Genomic DNA, 21,862 nt, shown 5'->3' with positions numbered 1-21,862 from the left:
TATTGTTTTCCAAAATCCTTTAGTAATTTTTCTTCATATGATGAGGTTTCTATTATTTGGTTTCATAAAACATCTCCAAGTGTCTAACGACCCATCCTTATATATCATTGTGAATTAGGTTTACATATATCTGGATGAAGCACATAGTATAGGAGTTGTTGGTAAATCTTTTGGATCATGTGGAGACTATATTACTAGATCATATGGAGGCCATATTACTTATGGGTATTCATTCTACTGTACTATAGATTTTACACAATATTTTGAGGTGTATATCATTTACAACATTCAAGCATGTGTACAAAAAAAACTTGGCTGTCAATATTTAATGGCTGATAGCCAGTTTCGATCTCTATAGCAGACTTTAATCCTAATTGATCCTTTCTGCTTTTATCGGTTTGTTTATAGCTCTGATCATTTCATTTTGCTTTACTCTAACTACCATGTTAAGAAGATTTTTAAACCCTATTTTATTCGTTTTTCTTTAATCTAACAATTTGTTTCTGCATAGCATAAAACTTTGTTCAGCTAGAATAATAGAAGCAATCACCCCTTCTAGGGAACTCTTGACTAAGTCTGAGTCCATGAAAAAGAAACCTAACCCAATGAAAAAATGAGGAGTAAATAGATATAAGATCTACGTGGTGGTTACTAAGAAGTAACAGTGAGGAATTCATACTGGACGCTTGGCTTTAAACCTTCAAATACTGAAAAATGCTTAGTGTTCAAACTGGATAAAATTCTAAGTTTCAAGTTCTTAGGAGACACGTTAAGCGAGACAAATGATAGAAAACATCCAACATCCATGCTAATGGAATTTCTAGATTGTAGTACACCGAAAACTTTGCATCCTGAAGAATAACTGATATATGCATTTCAGGCGCATTTTGAGTAACTATTTGTAACAATCTGCAGACCATAAAGAACTTCCACAACATTTTGGTTAGATTTCATTTATTTGTTTGAAATGGGCAAAATCAATTTTCAAAACAATAGACAAATGGAACTATAGCCCGTAAAAAAATATCCTTGCTTTATCTTTTATATAATGTTATCCAGAGAATCTACTACAAGCCTGAAGCTTACACGTAGTTTGCACTGTAAATCGGTTCCAAACCAGAATATCTAATATTAATAAATAGATAAAATTTTAAAAGAGCAAAATTAAAAATTGGGTTTGTTCTATTTCCCGATTAAAGCTTTTATCCTATAGGTTCTAAATTAAAATTTGATTTAATTTCTAAAGCAGTAAATAAAAATGCAACATACCTCTTTGTTAAGCTCTTCAATCTCTGTTAGTTCTATCCAAACACTCCTGCAAAAAAAATAACATTCTTGAAACAATACAATTGTAAGAAATTCTACTAAGATGACAAATTAACACACTTACGTGCCGATTTCGTGTAATGGTGATGTGAGGCCGCTTGGCTTATATTGCAAACCATTATAAAGGGGGCGGATACACACAACTTCCTAGATTTTTGTTGGCTTGGATTTTGCTCAAACATCTATTGCACTAATTTTCAACAACTGAAAACTTAAGGCAGGAATTCGACGCAATGCGTCCTTGTTAGTGATTGCATGGTTTGATATAAAGAGACCAAGAAGTTAATACCAATTAAGCACGTGTTTAATCTTGATAGAGTTTAAAGTTACAAAGAATGAGATTTTATTTTATTTCATTTAAATTTAGTATACTAGATAGGGGAAGGGGTTCAATTATTATTTACTTTTTAATGAATGTCCACTCAATTTTTAATTGTTAATTTGAAAAAGAAATTGGAAATTAAAATTTGTCTATTTGTACAAAGGTATAAATACTATTCAAAAATTTAGATTTTAATTGGAATTTTACAACATTATTAGTATTTAGCATAAGTGTTAGTAAAAATAGTTCTTAAATCAAATTGTGTTGGTACTTAGAGGAATATGTATTGTAATAATTGTGAATTTTTTCCAGTGGATTGTAGTGCACAATTATTGGACAACTTTAATTAAAGATTAGACGATATTTTGAAATGACTACTTTTTAACTAGAAGCCAGAACTACAGCTATATGGAGTTAAGTTGTATACATAGGTAACAAATAAAAATTATCAAAAAGTGATGCATCATTTAACACCTTTATGTCTATGAAGCTAGCTACAACAACTACTACTGATCTTCTCCACACTCTTTGGCTTTGGTACTTAACCGAATAGGACTATTTATTTGAGAGCCAAGAAGAGTAAGTATTCATTCTCAAAGAAATTTGATCAAAATGGACACCTATTATATTTTTATTCATATCTTGACAAGTTTGATAATTCAAAAGTCAAATACTTTTTCCACTTAATACCTATACAACCCAAAACAATAAATGATGAGTGTAAAACCATGACCCAACCAAATTTAGTGAAATAAAGATCCTTAAGCATTGAATAGATGTTAAAAGGGATCGAGTACTAAAGAGCCAAGGATGTTGATCTTAATCATATTCCTAATACTTGTGGGTCTCTTAATATGTATCTTCATATTGATTGATGTTAGGAAATAAAGCTTCAAACCTAATTATTTAATCTATTTCATACACAACCTATGAGATATAAGCAAGCATACAAATTTACAAAGTGATCATTATGTATTATAAATTAAATAAATAAACCACAATATAACACACAATATACCCTAGGAAGACCCTTGTGAGGGAAAAAAGTAGCCTCTAAAAGTACTTGTACTCCATGTATTATTCAATTGTAAAGCAATATAAATATCTTATAATTATAATATATATTCTTAAAACATAAAGCCTCTCCCATAAATCCTCTATATCAATATGTATACAATATATCAAATTATTTAAGCGTTGTGAGTGCTTGACCCTATTGGTGTTGGAGGATCAAGATCAAAGAAAGGTGGATGCTAGAATGAGATCATGCAATTGATGCACTCAATGAATGGAGGGGTTCATGCAACTCCTCTTTCATCTCTACTATAGTTTCACTTTGTGTAACTCAATGGTTTGTCCAAATAGCAATCTCATATTTTAGAGTGCACTTTTATTACATCATGTTGCCAAGTCATCCATCAACTAGTGCACCACAAATGATCAAGATCATGAATAGTTCCATTATACACAACCTTGATGATGCAGGAGCATCCTATGCTTTCTTGTAATCCTACATGTTTGAAGGGATTTTGGCTTAAAGTTGTGGATTTCGGCAAATACTAGTGCTCAGCACGGTCTGGGAACTCGACATGGTCTATGGAACTCGACATAATCGGGGAACTCAACATGGTCTCTAGAGCTTGACAATGCTTGGAAATTTACTAGTACTCAGATTGGTTTTGCTGACACTCAGTTTGGTCTTGGTTCTATTGGTGTCGAGTTGTCTATGAGCCAACTTTTGGCATTTAATTTCTATATGGGTATTGAATTTAGTATTGTAGTCGACTTGTGGCTCAACCTATATTTAATGAGAATGATTTAATTTAGTTTGTAAGAAGTTGGGCTGAGTAGTGGCTTAGTTGGGTATAAGTAAAGGGTCTTTTAGAGTCTTTTTAAAAGGGGGGACAATGATTCATTCCAACTTGGAGAAGGGTATGAGGAGTAGTTGCAAATTTTGAAGAGATAGGGTTGTGGCTTACGAACTAGAGAATTGCTTGGTGGACTTGAGGGTGCAAGTGTGAATTCTTCTTAGTGTTCTTATCCAGTTGTGGATCTGAACTAGCTAGGATTGGCGTGCGGTAACTAAATCTTGTGGGATCTTGCAGAACTAGTATTGTAATTGTTGTTTGTATTTGACCCTAACCTGGAAGGCCTTACAGTGAGGCATATTGCATGTAATTAGTTATTATATGAATAAAGAATTGTGATTGGTATCAAATCTTGCATTGTTGTTGCTTTATTGTTGTGTTTTTGTTGTGTATTGGTTTTCGAGATTCTAGATCACCTCATGTTGGGGTACATTTGGATTCACACTGCATCAAGTGGTATTAGGGCAAAGGTTTTCTTGAGTGTGTGGATAGATCATTGAAGCTAAGGCAGTTTGCAATAGGAATTGCAGAGAAGGTTAATCTTGTGGAGCTTATTGATATTCTCAATTGGTGCATCTATGAAATGTCCCTTTTCTGATTTTTCATGATATTTCCAACCTCTAATCAGATCTTTAAAATCAAACAACTGCTATCACAAAGATCCACCAAATTCCTTAAGAAACCCCAAATCGGGTATGTTGAAAATAGTGCTAAAAGCTTCACAACTTCACAAATTATTAATGAATCTGAAAATGGAAATTTTTAAAGAACTTTCAGCAGCATAACAGCCTACAAATTGATATTTCCAGATCCGTATAGCCTTTACACAACAGCTCGAAAATGTAGGACCAAAACTATGCTCATCGGGCTCCCGAAATAGCACAAAATATGCTCGGAAACACCACAAGAACACTAATAATCTATCTCAGAAGTTTAATCACGTCCCAATATATATATTCAACTCTATTTTAACAGCTTAAAGTATAAAATACAGCAGCAACCAAAACTGATATGAAATACTCAACCGGAAACACCAAACTCTTACAAAAATACACCCGGAAACTCACAAATCTGCACTGTTCAGCACAAAGGCAAACTCTGTATGAGCATGCACATGGAATGGCTTCAAACTCCCGTCCTTAGCCTTCCTGGAAACCTGCAAACTCCCGTTCTTGGGTCTCCCTGGAAACCTGCAAACTCCCGTTCTTGGGTCTCCTTCTCCACAGGTTTGGCAGCCTCTGAAGAATAACAAAGAATGAGTGAAAATCAAGTCTAGAATCCCCCCAAAATGCCTCCAAACCTCTTTAAAAAGGGCATAACTGTAACTCACGTCCAAGAGAGGTTAATGAAACATATTTTAATAATAATTATCATTTATTAGTCCAACGGTTTCCAAAGATTAACTCCCTTTTTCCGAAACTTCACTTTCTTGGGCCTGCCTGTCTTAGCAAAGATTATTATTTTTTAATTATTTGAAAAGGGGACATGACAAGTCCTCCCCTCCCAAACATTGCTTGTCCTCAAGCAATGGCTGAACAATAAACCAATCAATCCTCCTGGATCCCAAATGTAGTCATGAACTATACTACTACCAATTAACACAGACTCCTGCAAGATCCTCTGCAATATGACCAAGAGGAATCCATAATCAAACTGGCAATTATAGCTCAACCAAACTCCAAAATCACCATTACCACAGTCAAAAACCCATGAGACACAAACTCTTAGAATATCAAAACCCAAGTAAAGTGGACTACCAACATAGTAAATACCATCAATGCATTCCACTGGCCTATATGGAATGTACAATCCAACTCTGCAACAATGGTGAATGCTCTCAAATGAAACTATACCAAGTATGGAGAATCCACACACTATACAACTCCTGCAGTCAACACAACTCTGTAGATCATTGGCCACTGTCTCATAACCATAACTCCCATGCACCCCTGATGGTGAAAAGCCATCACAAGATAAACAACAAGAAATGGAACCCAAACCAAATTTTCCTGCCATCAACTCCTCAGCATAAGGATCAATTGTTAACTGATGTACATACCTTGCAATATAATGTTGATTAAAAAAACCAACCTCAGTCAACAACTCACCATGAACAAGTGATACAACCCACTGTGACTGATCACTAGCTAAGTCAGGAGATGTCATAGCCAAAGGGGTAGAATCAATAACAACACTTGCTGAAGCATCACTCCAAAACTCCTGCTCTAAGTCATGTATTATCAAGCTATCAAAACCTGTCGCCATGTCATGCCCATCACAACTCTCATCTCGAGGCATCAAACTATTCCATAATTGATGATAAGCACTAGGAACCAAAGTACATCTCTGTATCATAATCTCATCAACATGGTCATCAAAGGTAAATTGATGAGCGTACCTCACAGTGTAATGCCGATAGAATGCGCCAATCTCAGTCAGTGGCTCAGACTGTAATCCAGATGAAACTAACTGCAATTGATCATCAACCATGTTGGAACTGACTACTACCTCCAAAGATATCACCAAGGGAGTAGTATTACTATCAGGAACCATGCCAACTGTCGACTCACCAACATCACACATGACCTTTGATACATCTCTAGTCTCTGTGCCTTCAGTACTAGAGGCCACCACCCTGTCAGGCATACAATAATCTGCTACAATACCCAACTCAACTAAACCTGACTCTAGTGGGAATGAACCTGATATGCCAATGTTAGTATCAAGGATGGATGCATCCCCATCTCCATTGTCTCTGACAATCTCAGTCATGGACATCCTCGAATCACCAAACACCATAGCTTGTGACTGTATAGAATCAGATAAAGACTGTAGTCGCTCTAACTCCATGGTCACCTTAGCCAAATGAAACTGTGACTCCTTGAAAGCCAACTGTGTACTCTCAAGAATCTCAAAAGTCACCTCAAGTTGCTCAGTAAGCTCACTCACCTCATCTTCCTTGGCCAACAATGCATCATATGTTGTACTACCCCACTCCATAAGATAATCTCTATCAGCTACCAACTGCATATAATTCTGTCTCAAAATCTGAATAGCCTCCCATAAAGAGTGGATCTCTGTCAAAGAAAGATAACTTCCTTCCTGCTCATCACTAGTAGGAGAACCCCATCCATAAACTGCTAATAATTGACGAGCAGCATCAAAATGTTGGCAAGTGATAGCAATGTCTCGGTCACTAACTCTCAACTGATTAGACACATGATGGCATTGGCTTGACTGTCTCCTACAAACCTCCTTTGATGCACTGTCTAAAGGAGTATCCTCAAAGTTACTAGTCTCTAGAGTATTACCATCCATGTCCTGTGAATCAACTCTAAAGCTCATATCAACATACAGAGTATCAAAATTTGTAGCACTGCTGTCCAACTCCTCTGTACCCAAAGAAACTAAGTCTTCAAAATTGCCCACTACATCCTCCTGGATTTCATCGATGCCAATATGATCCTGGGACTCATCTGTACACACTGCCAAATATGAAAGATCATCAACACATTCCAACAAGTATGGTCGACTGGATATATGAACAAAGCCCAACACCGGTGTATAAAAACTAATACCAACATCAGACAAGATACTGGCACAAGAAAAGACAACACCGTGTAATCTGCTAATCAAATCCATGATAGCACCCAAACAAACACTGCGACCAAAAAGTGTTAAAGATCTCCAGTCAACTGAATCCCAAACACCAATATAACAATCTCGTGTCCATATCCGTAAACTAGAATCAACTGGTAACTCAAGCAAACTCCTCACCTGAGTAATATGACCAATACCAACTAACTCCACATACCTGTCATGATAAGGTAATGAAGTCACAATACTATCTTCACTCACCTTCAGCTGGCGGGATAAATCATGTGAAGTACTACCTGCCTCAACCTCATGTGATGAAGCATCTAACTGCGCCTGGTACTCTTTCTCAGCAAATTCATGAATGCTCAATGTCTGCTCATCTCTACTAGGTATCTCACCATCCTGCACAACAACATCCTCATAATCATCATCTGAACCCACTACACTGTAGTCACTGCCTGTTGTAACTATACCATCCTGAATACCTGTGGCATCACCCTTTGACAACCTGTAAACAATTGTCTCAATTTGAGTATCAAGTTGACTGTTACTATCAATCTGTGTAATATCCTTTCCCACCACCTCCTGTGGCAAAGTAGAATCTGAGACCACTACCTGGCTATCAGCTAGTTTCTCAAACTCCTCATGCAAGTTCTTGGGAATTGTGTCATCTGTCCTGTGAGAAAATCTGCCAAATAGAAATCCAGTCAACTTATCCACCTTAGCTGGGTCAGATAACATGTCATTTATACGGTGGTGCTCAACCAACTGTTTAGACATGTCATGGCTTATTTTCATAAGTTTATCTCGAATGTCTAAATAACCATCCTTTCTATTATTTTGACTATGGCTCTCAATTGTCCAAGATCGTTCCCTCTGAGACTCTGTACTATACCTGTCCATTCTGGATAAAGTAGAGTGTAACCCCAATAGGATATAACTTCTTCAAGCACCAAGAACTAACATGCAAATGATTAGAAGTAGCATGCAACCATAGATTTGGACATGCAACTGATTAGAAGCAACATGCAACCACCAAATTATGACATGCAAGATCTGGGTAGTTGTCAAAACTGACATGCAAACTTCTACAACCGCCAAATTCACCAAGAACTAATAGGCAAATGATTAGAAGTAGCATGAAACCATAGATTTGGACATGCAACTGATTAGAAGCAACATGCAACCACCAAATTATGACATGCAAGATCTGGGTAGTTGTCAAAACTGACATGGAAGATCTGGGTACTTGTCAAAACTGAAATGCAAACTTCTACAACCACCAAATTCACCAAGAACTAACATGAAAATGATTAGAAGTAGCATGCAACCATAAATTTTTACATGCAGCTGATTAGAAGCAACATGCAATCATAAATTATGACATGCAAGATTTGGGTAGTTCTCAAAACTGAAATGCAATATCTGGGTAGTTGTCAAAACTGACCTGCAACTTCTACAAACCCTCAGGCTGGCAAGATCATGGCTCTGATACCACTGAAATGTCCCTTTTCTGATTTTTCATGATATTTCCAACCTCTAATCAGATCTTTAAAATCAAACAACTGCTATCACAAAGATCCACCAAATTCCTTAAGAAACCCCAAATCGGGTATGTTGAAAATAGTGCTAAAAGCTTCACAACTTCACAAATTATTAATGAATCTGAAAATGGAAATTTTTAAAGAACTTTCAGCAGCATAACAGCCTACAAATTGATATTTCCAGATCCGTATAGCCTTTACACAACAGCTCGAAAATGTAGGACCAAAACTATGCTCATCGGGCTCCCGAAATAGCACAAAATATGCTCGGAAACACCACAAGAACACTAATAATCTATCTCAGAAGTTTAATCACGTCCCAATATATATATTCAACTCTATTTTAACAGCTTAAAGTATAAAATACAGCAGCAACCAAAACTGATATGAAATACTCAACCGGAAACACCAAACTCTTACAAAAATACACCCGGAAACTCACAAATCTGCACTGTTCAGCACAAAGGCAAACTCTGTATGAGCATGCACATGGAATGGCTTCAAACTCCCGTCCTTAGCCTTCCTGGAAACCTGCAAACTCCCGTTCTTGGGTCTCCCTGGAAACCTGCAAACTCCCGTTCTTGGGTCTCCTTCTCCACAGGTTTGGCAGCCTCTGAAGAATAACAAAGAATGAGTGAAAATCAAGTCTAGAATCCCCCCAAAATGCCTCCAAACCTCTTTAAAAAGGGCATAACTGTAACTCACGTCCAAGAGAGGTTAATGAAACATATTTTAATAATAATTATCATTTATTAGTCCAACGGTTTCCAAAGATTAACTCCCTTTTTCCGAAACTTCACTTTCTTGGGCCTGCCTGTCTTAGCAAAGATTATTATTTTTTAATTATTTGAAAAGGGGACATGACAATCTATTGCTGAGGGTTTGCAAAATTTTGGAAGATGCCTCTAAAAAGATTAAATCCTAGGGAAATTGATGATCTTAGTGATGCTGTGGAAGAAAGGATCTTAGAGAAGATTAGAGAAAAGTTCAAATCTGAGATTGCATTGATGAAGATTGACATGATTGCTGAAATTGTGAGTGCTTTAGGTGGTGTACCTAGGTGTGTGGGTATTGAAGGTAGTTATGAGGAAGTTGTTGAAGACTTTGAAGTTGCTAGATCTAGTGGTGACAATAGAACTGATCATGTGGAGAGACCTATTAGAACTAGGGTTGGTCAGTTTTCTAGACCTGGATCTTAGTTGAAGCTAAAGCATAAGATGGAAGTTTCTAATTTCTCAGGTACTTTGACTCTTAAAGACCTGATTAATTGGATTAGTGAATTGGAAGACTACTTTGAGCTTAAGGATATTAAGGATCCACTTAGAGTGAGGTTGGCACAAACTAAGTTAAAGGGACATGATACTCTTTGGTGGAAGGAATTGGAAAGAGACAGAGAAGAGGAAGGTCAAATGAAGATCTCTAGATGGAGATTGATGTTGACTAAGTTGAAGGCTAAGTACATTCATATTGATTATGAACTTGAGTTGTTTAAGAGATTGTAGAATCTGAAATAGAAAGATATGTCTATGAAAGATTATACCGAGGAGTTCTACAAGTTGACTATTTAGTCGAGTCATAGAGAATTTTCAAAGAAGAAGGTAGCTCAGTACATTAATGGTTTAAGATTCAATATTCAGGATGAGGTTGGTATGTTGAATATTTCTTTAGTTGAGGATGCTTATCAGTATGCTCTAAAGGTAGAAGATACGTTAAAGAGGAAAGGTCAAGGTAATGCTAGAGGGAAGGAGAAGCAAGATAGCTTGGCACAAGCTAAACTGAGTGCTAAAGGTGAACCAAAACCCATTGATCAAAAAAGGAGAACAAATGGAGATGGCTTCAAGGTAATTGTTTCAGATGTGGTAAAGAAGGGCATAAACCTTTTGAATGTCCACTTAGCAAGACAACTGCTATTATGAATGATTTTTAGTTCAAGATAATTAGCCTGAGCAAGGAGAAAGTTTCCTAGCTCGGCAAGTACTAGTTGGTGAGAGGACATTGGATTCTTGTCAGAGGACTAGTTTATTTAGGACTTGTTGTAAGTCTGGTGGTAAATTCTGCAAGGTGATTATGGATGGTGGTAGTATTAACCTTGTTGCTAAGGAGATGGTTTAGAAACTTGGTTTGAAGAGAGTGAGACATCCTTATCCTTATAGGATTGGTTGGTTGCAAGGTGAGCATACTTTGGAAGTAAGGGAGCAATGCCTTGTTGATTTCCAGATTGGGCAGTATAAGGATCAAGTGTTGTGTGATATTATGGACATGAACTATAATGCCCCACCAAAGGATCCAAAGAATTAACCTAAAGTTTCACTAAGTTTGGTAGCATTTTTTTTTAAAACATGAAAGCAACACCATTTATAACATAGTAGTGAAAGCAATAACATTATTCAACTGAAAGTAATCATAAACATACATAACATGTTACATTCTTCAAGGATCACTTAATGTTGAATCACATCTAACATAACTAATTATGTTTCCATCTAATACTACATCCACATGAAATAATAATGAAAAGTTTGATGTTCTTAAATTACATTCCTAATTGCTCAATCATCCATTGTACATGCCATAGGGTATGAAAGGCTTAAAAGAATATACATTCGTGTAAATAAACTACATCACCATACTAACTCTAATCCATGATGCAATAACATAAATGAAACCACAAACCACACATGATACATCATCATAACCATAAATTATCAAACATAATTAACTAAGTGCACGGTTCCTCCCAATCGTAAATAGCATCATTAGACCATTGTGGATCCTAGCCATCCCTCCATGTGTAACATTTCAAATCACCGAAGAGGTCATCAGTATTAACATAGTAGGAATGTCACTCCTAAATCATACAACATCGTATGCAGAAAGATATCTAACACACAAAATAAAGCGTAAGATAACATCATCTAACATATGCAAATCATCAATGTAAGGATACGTGACCACCATCATAATCCATGAATAGACTGAAGATAGATGCCAACAAGGAATATATCAGCCACAGTGTCTCAAACGGATCTCAAATGATAAGAGTGGAAAAGCACTACCACCCGACCGCGTGGTACCTAAATGGTCCACTCCCACTGCATTGAGGAGATAGTCTCAAGTCCCAAATAGGTTATCAAAATCACATAGCACAAATACTCTCTAAGTCTAGGAATCCTAAAAGTATACTAACTCAAGGGTTCCAATCACAAAATGACATCTAATCCCAGAGGCACAACAAAGACATGTAGAAAACCTACTATGCAAGTGGGAAAGTGTCATTGCACAGATCATGCTAGAGTTACCCTGACAATCTCTCAATAGACCCTGGCCCCCTAGTGATCCCTATGCGGCCACTAGTATCCTCTCATACTAATGAGGCATACTACAGAATGCAAGGTCGCAACCAAGCGTTCTCTCTACTCCCATCCTAGTCTATACTAGCACTCGAGGCATGGGCGAGAACATACAATTATCTTATTATGTTCATTTAATCCCCATTTAGTGTAAATGTTTTCACTTATTAAAACAACTTACAATGAGTTACCCTGGTAGCCACTTAGGGCCCTGGCCCCCATTGCAAGCCACTTCCCAACACTACAAGTAGATAACCTACCCTAGGCTCATAGAATCATAAATCAAAAAATACCAAAAGATAATCTGCAATATAATCATCAAATCTCCATGAGCAAAAGAAAAGCATCCATAGATAATCATGACCACAACAATTCTCTATTGGCAACTGAAGGTATCACTAATAATCAAAAGTATCCATTGGTTCTCAATAACCAAAATATATCTCAAAATCATATTGATCGAAGAATCCAGAATGGTTGAGTCAAAACATGTCACAACATGACATCATCAAGAAATAAATCAACATTTCAATCCCATCATGGTGACTCGAAAGTAGTCCAAGGATAACCGATCGATGACTCAAAAATGGTTAAGTGTCTCATACACATATAACTCAGCTTCACTCGAGAAGACTAATGAGCAATAACAATCAGTAAATACAAACATCTCATAGATCATACCATCACATTACCATGGTTGGGTTTAGAAAGATCGAGATCAAAAGACATCATCATGACATCACAATCATAACCCTCTGATGCAGAGCCATACCTTGGAAAGCTCAGGAGGAATACTCACTCAACTAAGTTACTTCAAGGGGCACGAAATCAATGGGCACGAAATCAATCAGTTGGGATCAAACTCAAACCAAACTCAAAATTGGATTAATCAGAATATATAAATCTCCATAGTTTATCTTCACCTACACACCAAGATCTTTAACATGGAATGTCCTCAAAGAAAATATATTTGCACTATGACAAGAGAGACGAAGATCGAATTGCTGCCAAACTCCATAGTTGATTATCTATATCCTTTCTAAGGCAAAAATTGAAACTTTCTCTATTACCCAAATTCAAATGCCTCTCTTACATAGCCAACCAGCTTATTTAAAACTAACTCTCCTTTTCTAATAAAAGGATGAGAAACATTTTTTTGTCTTCTATCCAAGAAAAGGATAAGAATTCAAAACTGCCTACTACCTATTATTGGAATCTAACAATCATGCAGTAGGCCACATTTTAAATATCCACATTTTTTTCGTCTTCTACCCAAGAAAAGGATAAGAATCTGAAACTACCTACTACCTATTATTGGAATCTGAAAATCATTAAAACTATTCTAATTTAAAGAATCTACACCTGGTCCTAGATGGCTATATCTGGAGAGCTTATCGAACTACTACTCTAGGTATGCCACCACATGTAGGACGTTATTATAAACTTCAAAAACTAAAAGCATTTAAAACATAACATTAAATTCCCTATTACATTTTCAAGAATGTTGCCTCCTATAGCGTTTCTCTTCTCAGCCACCGTAGCATACTCCCCTGTAGAATGAATCTCAAGTCCTCTTGAGATGATATGTTGTAGAAATGAATCTCATTCTTCTTTCAAACTTTCTAATTTCTTTGAACTAGGATGAGCATATCTACAAGAAAAACAAAAATAATATCCAACTTCTCCACCTTGTAGCTTTGATTCTTTAATGCTGTAAATGTCACAGAAAATTCTCTAGCATGATTCACTATACATGAAATCTGCATCCCTGCATAAACATTATTAGAAGAAAACATATCATCAGCATTAAGATTATTTGAGTTCTATTTTTGAATATGAGCTTCCTTATACACCATGTAATGTGCATCATATCTATCTTCATCAATAGTAACCATAAACTTATCTGCTTCTTGACTATCAACCAGTTTCACATCTTGAATCTTAAGAATCGTATTTATCTCTTCTTCCTTTATTAAACATTTATCATCATCTTGATCTTCTATAGTAATCTCACTTTCAAATATCTCTTTCTTATTACAACTTTTCTCAAGAACAATAACAGTATTGCACTCTTTCCTTTCTTCTTCAAGCTGAGTTTCCATACTACCGCCATGCCTTTTCCATTCTCCCATGATGGCTGCAAATTTTTCCCATAAATTAGATTCTTCTTTAGAACTTGCTGTTACACATTCTTTAGCTTTATCTTCATGCCATTCCTCTTGACATTTTCCTTCATTATGCATATTTAAGGCTTCATCAATTGCCTCCAAAATCTTTTCCGTAGGAGTACCTTCCAACATTGTACTCTTCTCTATTTTCAAAGGACATGTTACTGTTCCAACCATAGATTGTTTCCATTCAAATCCAATAGGGTTTGTCTTGTTACTGCTCTCGTCAAGAGATACTTGCTGCACTTCTTGTTGCTGCACTTTGTGTTCCTACTGCACTTCTTTCAACTTAGCTTTATTCTTTTTCAACTTAGTGTCATTCTCCTCAAGTCTCCTTCTCAAATTATTTATCTCCTCTTCTATCTTGCTTAGCTCTTCTCTTTGTTTTCTTCTTTCTTCTTTCTCTCTTTTCTTCTTTTCCTCTAACTCCTTCTGTTTAGAATCCTTTCTCTGCCGATACCTTCTAAAAAGATACAATAAAGCTGCTTCTTCTTGTCCCATCATTCCTCAGCTAGGTTATTTTCTTCTTATCTAGTCTCCTGGACTTCTTCTCAGACTATTTCTCTCAATCTTTCACAATCACACAAATATATACACAACTAATTTTTCCCAAACCTTTTGCTGAGCTCTGATAGCAAAAATGATGCAGAGCCACACCTTGGAAAGCTCAGGAGGAATACTCACTCAACTAAGTTACTTCAAGGGGCACGACATCAATCAGCCGGGATCGAACTCGAACCAAACTCAAGATTGGATTAATCAGAATATATAAATCTCCATAGTTTATCTTCACCTGCACACCAAGATCTTTAACCCGGAATGTCCTCAAAGAAAATATATTTGCACTTTGACAAGAGAGATCAAGATCGAATTGCTGCCAAACTCCATAGTCAATTATCTATATCCTTTCTAAGGCAAAAATTGAAACTTTCTCTATTACCCAAATTCGAATGTCTCTCTTACATAGCCAACCGGCTTATTTAAAACTAACTCTCCTTTTCTAATAAAAGGATGAGAAACATTTTTTCATCTTCTATCCAAGAAAATGATAAGAATTTGAAACTGCCTACTACCTATTATTAGAATATGACAATCATGCAGTAGGCCACATTTTAAATATCCACATTTTTTTCATCTTCTATCCAAGAAAAGGATAAGAATCCGAAACTGCCTACTACCTATTATTGGAATCTGACAATCATTAAAACTATTCTAATTTAAAGAATCTACACCCGGTCCTAGGTGGCTATATCTGGAGAGCTTATCAAACTGCTACTCTGGGTATGCCACCACATGTAGGACGTTATTAAAAACTTCAAAAAATAAAAGCATTTAAAACATAACATTAAATTCCCTATTACATTTTCAACAATGTTTCCTCCTATGGCGTTTCTCTTCTTTGTCACTGCAGCACCCTCAAGCCTCTGGTAGACGTCCTATAACTGGTCAACACTAGTCAACCCAAAAACCCAAAACAAGAAGCATAGAGAAGACATAATGCAAGCACATGTTTTGGTTTGCTAAATTTACATAATTGAACTAAGTGTGGAGGTTTCAGTTTCAGTTTGCAAGTATACTTCAAGTGTATAAAATTCTTCATTTAATCTCCAAGTCAACCCTTTTATCTCTATAAAAAAAACTTATCAAATCTCAATATAATAATTTACAATTTCATTAATCATTGGTATTATCAATGATCATATCAGTTATACTCCTTGGCATAACTCAATTATCAATTATATTTAATTAATTTTACAATTAATTAGGCTACATAACTCAATGATTATCAGATTCACTAAAGCTCTCATTTTTAGGGTTTATTATCTAATGAAAGACTCTCTTCTGTCCTATAATTACTTCGTATATACAGCTGAATTGATTAAGGTTTAACCCCATGTTATCTTGGAAATCAACCCTTTTATTAAAATATAGAATTATCCCTCCATTATTGTAAAACAATTTTCTAGAATAATTCAAAGATAATTAGTTATCTATATCATTTGCATTCTTCCTCAAAATCAATGTCATCAATTATTTCCCCAAAAGTATCTCTCAATATTTAAATTATACTACTCGCTGATTTATCAAGATGTAATAATCAATGACTAAATTTAACAAAATCAACATTAAATAAATATTATCACATTCCAACTTTAAAATTATAACTTTTATCTCCAAATTCAATTATTTTATTTAATTAATTTCCCAATTAATTAAATAAAACAAATATTAAAATATCAGATTAATTTTCCATTAAATTAAACCATTAATTAAGTCTTTTAATTAGGCTTAATTAATAGAAAATACATCAAAGACTCATAAAATAAAATTTGTAAACCCATCATAGCAAAACACATACAAAATCAAACCAAGGGTTAATATCACGAATTACGTCATCCAACACATTCAGAGGGTACTCGACTCAGATACTTGTTCTAATTTTCAATTAGGACAAATGACTTAAAGGGTTGGGATTTGGACTTGAGAATTTATCTCCCCTCTCTTACCATTGAGATAATGTGATAGGGTACGCTCATCTTGGCAATTCAGGGAAGTTGATACCCGGTACTTGCAACCTACATAAAAAACATGCATGTACATACTATATATATATATATATATATATATATATATATATATATATATATATATATATATATATATATATATATATATATATGCTAAGCTAAACATGCAATGGAAAGAAGTGGCGCATCGTGTAGATCTCGACTAGCAGGTGACTACAACTCCCTTCCTTAACCACATCAAAAATGCCATCTAATAAGAGAATAAAAACACACAACATACACATGCAAGTATGGGGTAAGTATCCATAAGAAAAAAACAAGTAATAATAAACCATCTAACTAATCAATAATTGAAAATAATGTAATAATCATCATGCATACATGAAATATAGAATACCAAATGATCTCATCGTATAATAAACTAAATCTAAAACAATATCTGATAATCTCAAAATAATGTTCCTAGCCATCAACATAAAACTAGCCCTAAAAGAGTTCGATAATGATAACAAAAATATGACCTAGGGGTAGGCACTACACGAACAATTGTCATGTGTTTCTTGGTAGACCTTGGCAATATGATTATAGGGTTGTGCATGATTGTGTCAAGAATGTGTTTATTGTTGAGAAAGGTGGCTAAAAGTTTTCCCTGATTACTTTAGGGAATGAAGAACTTGGTAGGAGGAACTTGCTAGTATCGATAGCCAAGTTGAGTTGGCAACTTCTGAGAAGGTTGGAGATTGGTGAGGGAAGTAGACCTATAGCACACCTAAGATGGATGTGAAGAAGCAGAAGAAGAACAAAGGAAAGAGTGTACAAGTTGAGGACTTGGAGGATATGTATGTGAAGAACTAATTTGGGATTTATGTGTTGAATCCCAAATTATGTTCTTCTAGCTACTAAGAACATCTTTTGGAACCTAGGGTATCTAATGTAGGAGCATCCTAGGCTTTCTTGCAATCCTACATGTTTGGAGGGATTTTCGCATAAAGTTGTGGAGTTCGACAGATACTAGTGCTCCTCATGATCTAGGAACTCATCATGGTCTTTGGTTACTTAGTATGTCTAGAAAATCGACATGGTTTGTGGAACTTGACATGGTCTGGGAACTCAGCATGGTCTCTAGAACTCGATAATGCTTGGGGATTTATTGGTACTCGTCTTGGTTCTATTGGTGCCAGGTTTTCTGGGAGCTGACTTTTGTATTTAATTTTTGTATGGGTATTTAATTTAGTGTTGTAGTTGACTTGTGGCTCAACCTATATTTAATGAGAATGATTTAATTTAGTTTGTAAGAAGTTGGGCCAACTAGTGGCTTAGTTGGGTATAAGTAAAGGGTCTTTTTAAAAGGGGGGACAATGATTCATTCCAGCTTGGAGAAGGGGATGAGGAGTAGTTATGGATTTTGAAGAGATAGGGTTGCAGCTTAGGAACCAAAGAATTTCTTGGTGGACTTAAGGGTACAAGTGTGAATTCTTCTTGGTGTTCTTATCTAGTTGTGGATCTGGACTAGCTAGAATTGGCATGTGGTAACCAGATCTTGCGGGATCTTGCAGAACTAGTACTATAATTGTTGTTTGTATTTGGCCCTAACCCGAAAGGCCTTACAATGGGGCATATTTCATGTAGTAAATTATTATATAAATAAAGAGTTTTGATTGGTATCAGATCTTGCATTGTTGTTTCTTTTTTGTTGTGTTTTCGCTATCTGTTGGTTTGATGGATTTTGGATCAACTCATTTTGGGGTACATCCAGATTTGCACTACATCACTTTACATGTCTCTTAGGGTCATAGAACTAGATCTAAAGAATATCTCATGTATATACTCAAAAATATGCTCCTATCATCATGTACTCTTAATGAGAATGATATAAAGCTTACCAATGCTCTAGTCTATCTAGCTTACCACAATACTAAGTTGTACCTCTCTCTATGCCAATATCGGTTTAAACAACTAGATGTACCTCCTAGATGTAGGGATAAAAGACTAAACCTTAAGTTTACATAGCTATGATTATTAGTTTATGATGCCAAGCCACTCATAGACACATGTTTAACAAGCATAAAGACAAGGTTTGTAACAATGTCCACATCATATAATCATTTAGTATAAGTAAAAAATTTATATACCATGATTAAAATAAACCTTGTACCTAGATTGTTATCCTTCAATATGGATCCATCCAAATGACCCTACAACTAGAGGACCTTAATGTCTCTTATTTTATAGTTGAAGGCATCCTAGTATGAAGAACCCAAGGAAGTGGACTTAAGTACTAGAGGTACAATAGTAAGTGATCTTGGTGTGAAATTATACATATGAATTGTATTTCCACTAGGGAAGGTAACCATAGTCACAAAAGTTTGTACCCTTGTTTAGGTGATGCTTAATGACTTAAAAAACCTTGTGAAATATCGAATCAACATCCCAAGTGTGGGAATTGAAATGTGAGGTTGAGTCTCTAGAGAAGGATGACTTCCTTTAGAATCAAGGTGTACTTAACTACTAGCTTTTGAGGAAAAAGGGAGAAGTTTATGCATAAAGGAAAAATTGACGATAAACCATAGTGATTATTTGATCTCCTTTTTTCTATATTTTCCCTTAAACTATTATGCAACTACTAAAAAAAATCTACTTAAATTTGATCAACTTGTAGAAAAATCTGAAAGTTAGGAATCAAAATTACTTTGCAATGAACCTAAAGATTCATAATCTTAATCAATAAACAAAATTAACACAATCGTATAATAGAGAAGATGAGAAAATGTATCCAAATAAGAAGGAAAATATTACACAAGATATTTGAATTTGGAAAAGGTAAACAATAACAATATATTTAAAAAAAGACAAGGCTAAGTATAATTATAAAGGAGAACTCTAAAAAATAAAGAGAGAGAGAGAGAGAGAGAGAGAGAGAGAGAGAGAGAGAGAGAGAGAGAGAGAGAGAGAGAGAGAGAGAGAGAGAGAGAGAGAGAGAGAGAGAGAGAGAGAAGATCCTTAAATATATATACAAGATTTTCTTTGCATAGTTGAGGTAAAACTCCAGTTATGTCATGAAGTTTCAAACACTCACTTAGGGTTGAGTTGCATGTAAGGAAAATAATAGATCAAACCAAAATGTATTTGATCTCTACATGAAGAACTCAATCAAGGAGTGACAGAGATACCACATAAATGTTCTTATGATTTTGACTATCCTATGTAAATTAGAAACATGGTAGAGGGGTCATCGCCAACCACAAATAGGAATTAGATGATTTGGATGAACTGACCAATGACATATTGATGGCACCACCTAAACTATTGGGTTTAATTAAAAAAATTTAATGACTTTAATCCTCTTTTGGACTTTATCACCTATAGTCTCTTTAATTACCTCAACCATTGGGTAATTGCACCAAGATGGTCGACACATAATTGAAAAACTTAAAATTTGCAATAACTTGATGAGGTTATGAATGATCTCAAAATAGGGCCAGGCTTAGTAAAAAGTCCTAGCCAAAAAAAACAAAAAAAACAAATATGTTTAGAAATCGATTGGCTTCCAAAGGACCAAAGGTTCTTTAAAACTTGACAAGGTTTTGAAGAGCTTATTTATTTTTTGAATGGTCATAGTTTTGGCTATTTTCAAAGCCTAAAGCTATGGACCAACAAAGAAAGGAAGTGGAAAATAATCAAAATTTGATTGTGTTTCCAATAAATAAGCATGCTATTCCATCATTTTCATCCTTTTGCAACAATAACACCCCGTAAAAAAGGTAAGATTCCATTTTTATCTTTTTTGTTTTCCTTTTTTTTATTAATGTAGGGTTTTTAATTGATTTATTATTTTTTAAAATTTATATATCAAATGCTTCAAACAATCCCAAAAAATAAAACAAAGATGAAATACCACTTTCTCCACAAAAAACTTAACCATACCATGAAAATATTTTGCATGAATAAGAACAAACCCTCAAGTCACTAAAGGATAGCCACAAAACCCTCAAGCTAGTAGTGCACAACTAAAAAATCCCTAAAATATTGCTCCTCAACAACCACCACCACTAATAAACCCAATGCATAGCCCATTAGATCATGATAACGCTGCACAAGAGACCTCACCAATCACCTTACAAAAAATAGTTTACAAATTTCATAAATGGTCAATAGGTTGATGTCCTCTAGTCTTAATCACCACTCAACCCTCACCAATACACTAGATCACATGACCAATAGTACAAATGATTTGTTAATGGCGGTAACAAAATGGGGTTCATAGAGGGATAAGTGTCATGAATTTTATATGTATGGGTTGTCATATGATCATTTGAAAGCTAAGGGTACACTTAAAAGTGATATATGTGCTCTTTTCAATGATCCTTTGACTAGAAACTCCCTAAAAGAAACTACAAAAATATTTTATATACATTAGTGTATTCACAATAGGATGAAATCATATTTTTGGGATAGCTAGTATATGGTATTCAACCTACCACCATGTAATAATTATAAGGTTCCTTTATATGTTTTAAGAATGTTATACAATAAGCTTATCCTTGCTGAGGGAGAGGCTCTACATAGGATAGACATGGGGACCATAGGGTGGAATCACAACATAAGAGACATAAAAGAAGAAAAACATGGGTCATATTACATGGTCTCAATAGTCATAAAGGAGCCTATGGATTTAAAGACTCTTCATGCAGCTACATCATTGAATGATGTCATTATTCGACATGACACACATTTAGTTAAACAAGAGGATGGGTCATCATCTGTGATACCTCCATCATCATTACATGTAGCATTAGGGTTATTCCCATTTTTGACACTTGTATTATCATTACATGCACAGGTGAACCTACAATAGTGGGTTACACTTTTTTGGAGGAAGAAATTCCTCCAAAATCGTGCAACTATGAATTTTACATTTCTTAGTTTTGATAGAAATAAATTAGTTTCTATTGAAACTTTTCATGTCATGTAGTTCCGATCAAAACTACATAGATATTTTTGATCGAAACTATCTATGTAGTTTTGATTGGAACTATGAAACCCGATTGAGGTTTGTTAACCCCATTGTCAGGCTTCATAGTTTCGATTGAAACTATCAAAACTAGTTATAATAGTTTTGATCAAAACTAAGAAACAAGGAAATGTGAAAATAATCATTA

The sequence above is a fragment of the Cupressus sempervirens genome, chromosome 10 (genome assembly GCF_028749045.1).
Source record: "Cupressus sempervirens isolate cs-2001-9-10 chromosome 10, ASM2874904v1, whole genome shotgun sequence".
Taxonomy (NCBI): domain Eukaryota; kingdom Viridiplantae; phylum Streptophyta; class Pinopsida; order Cupressales; family Cupressaceae; genus Cupressus; species Cupressus sempervirens.
Note: the sequence above shows the minus strand (reverse complement) of the source record.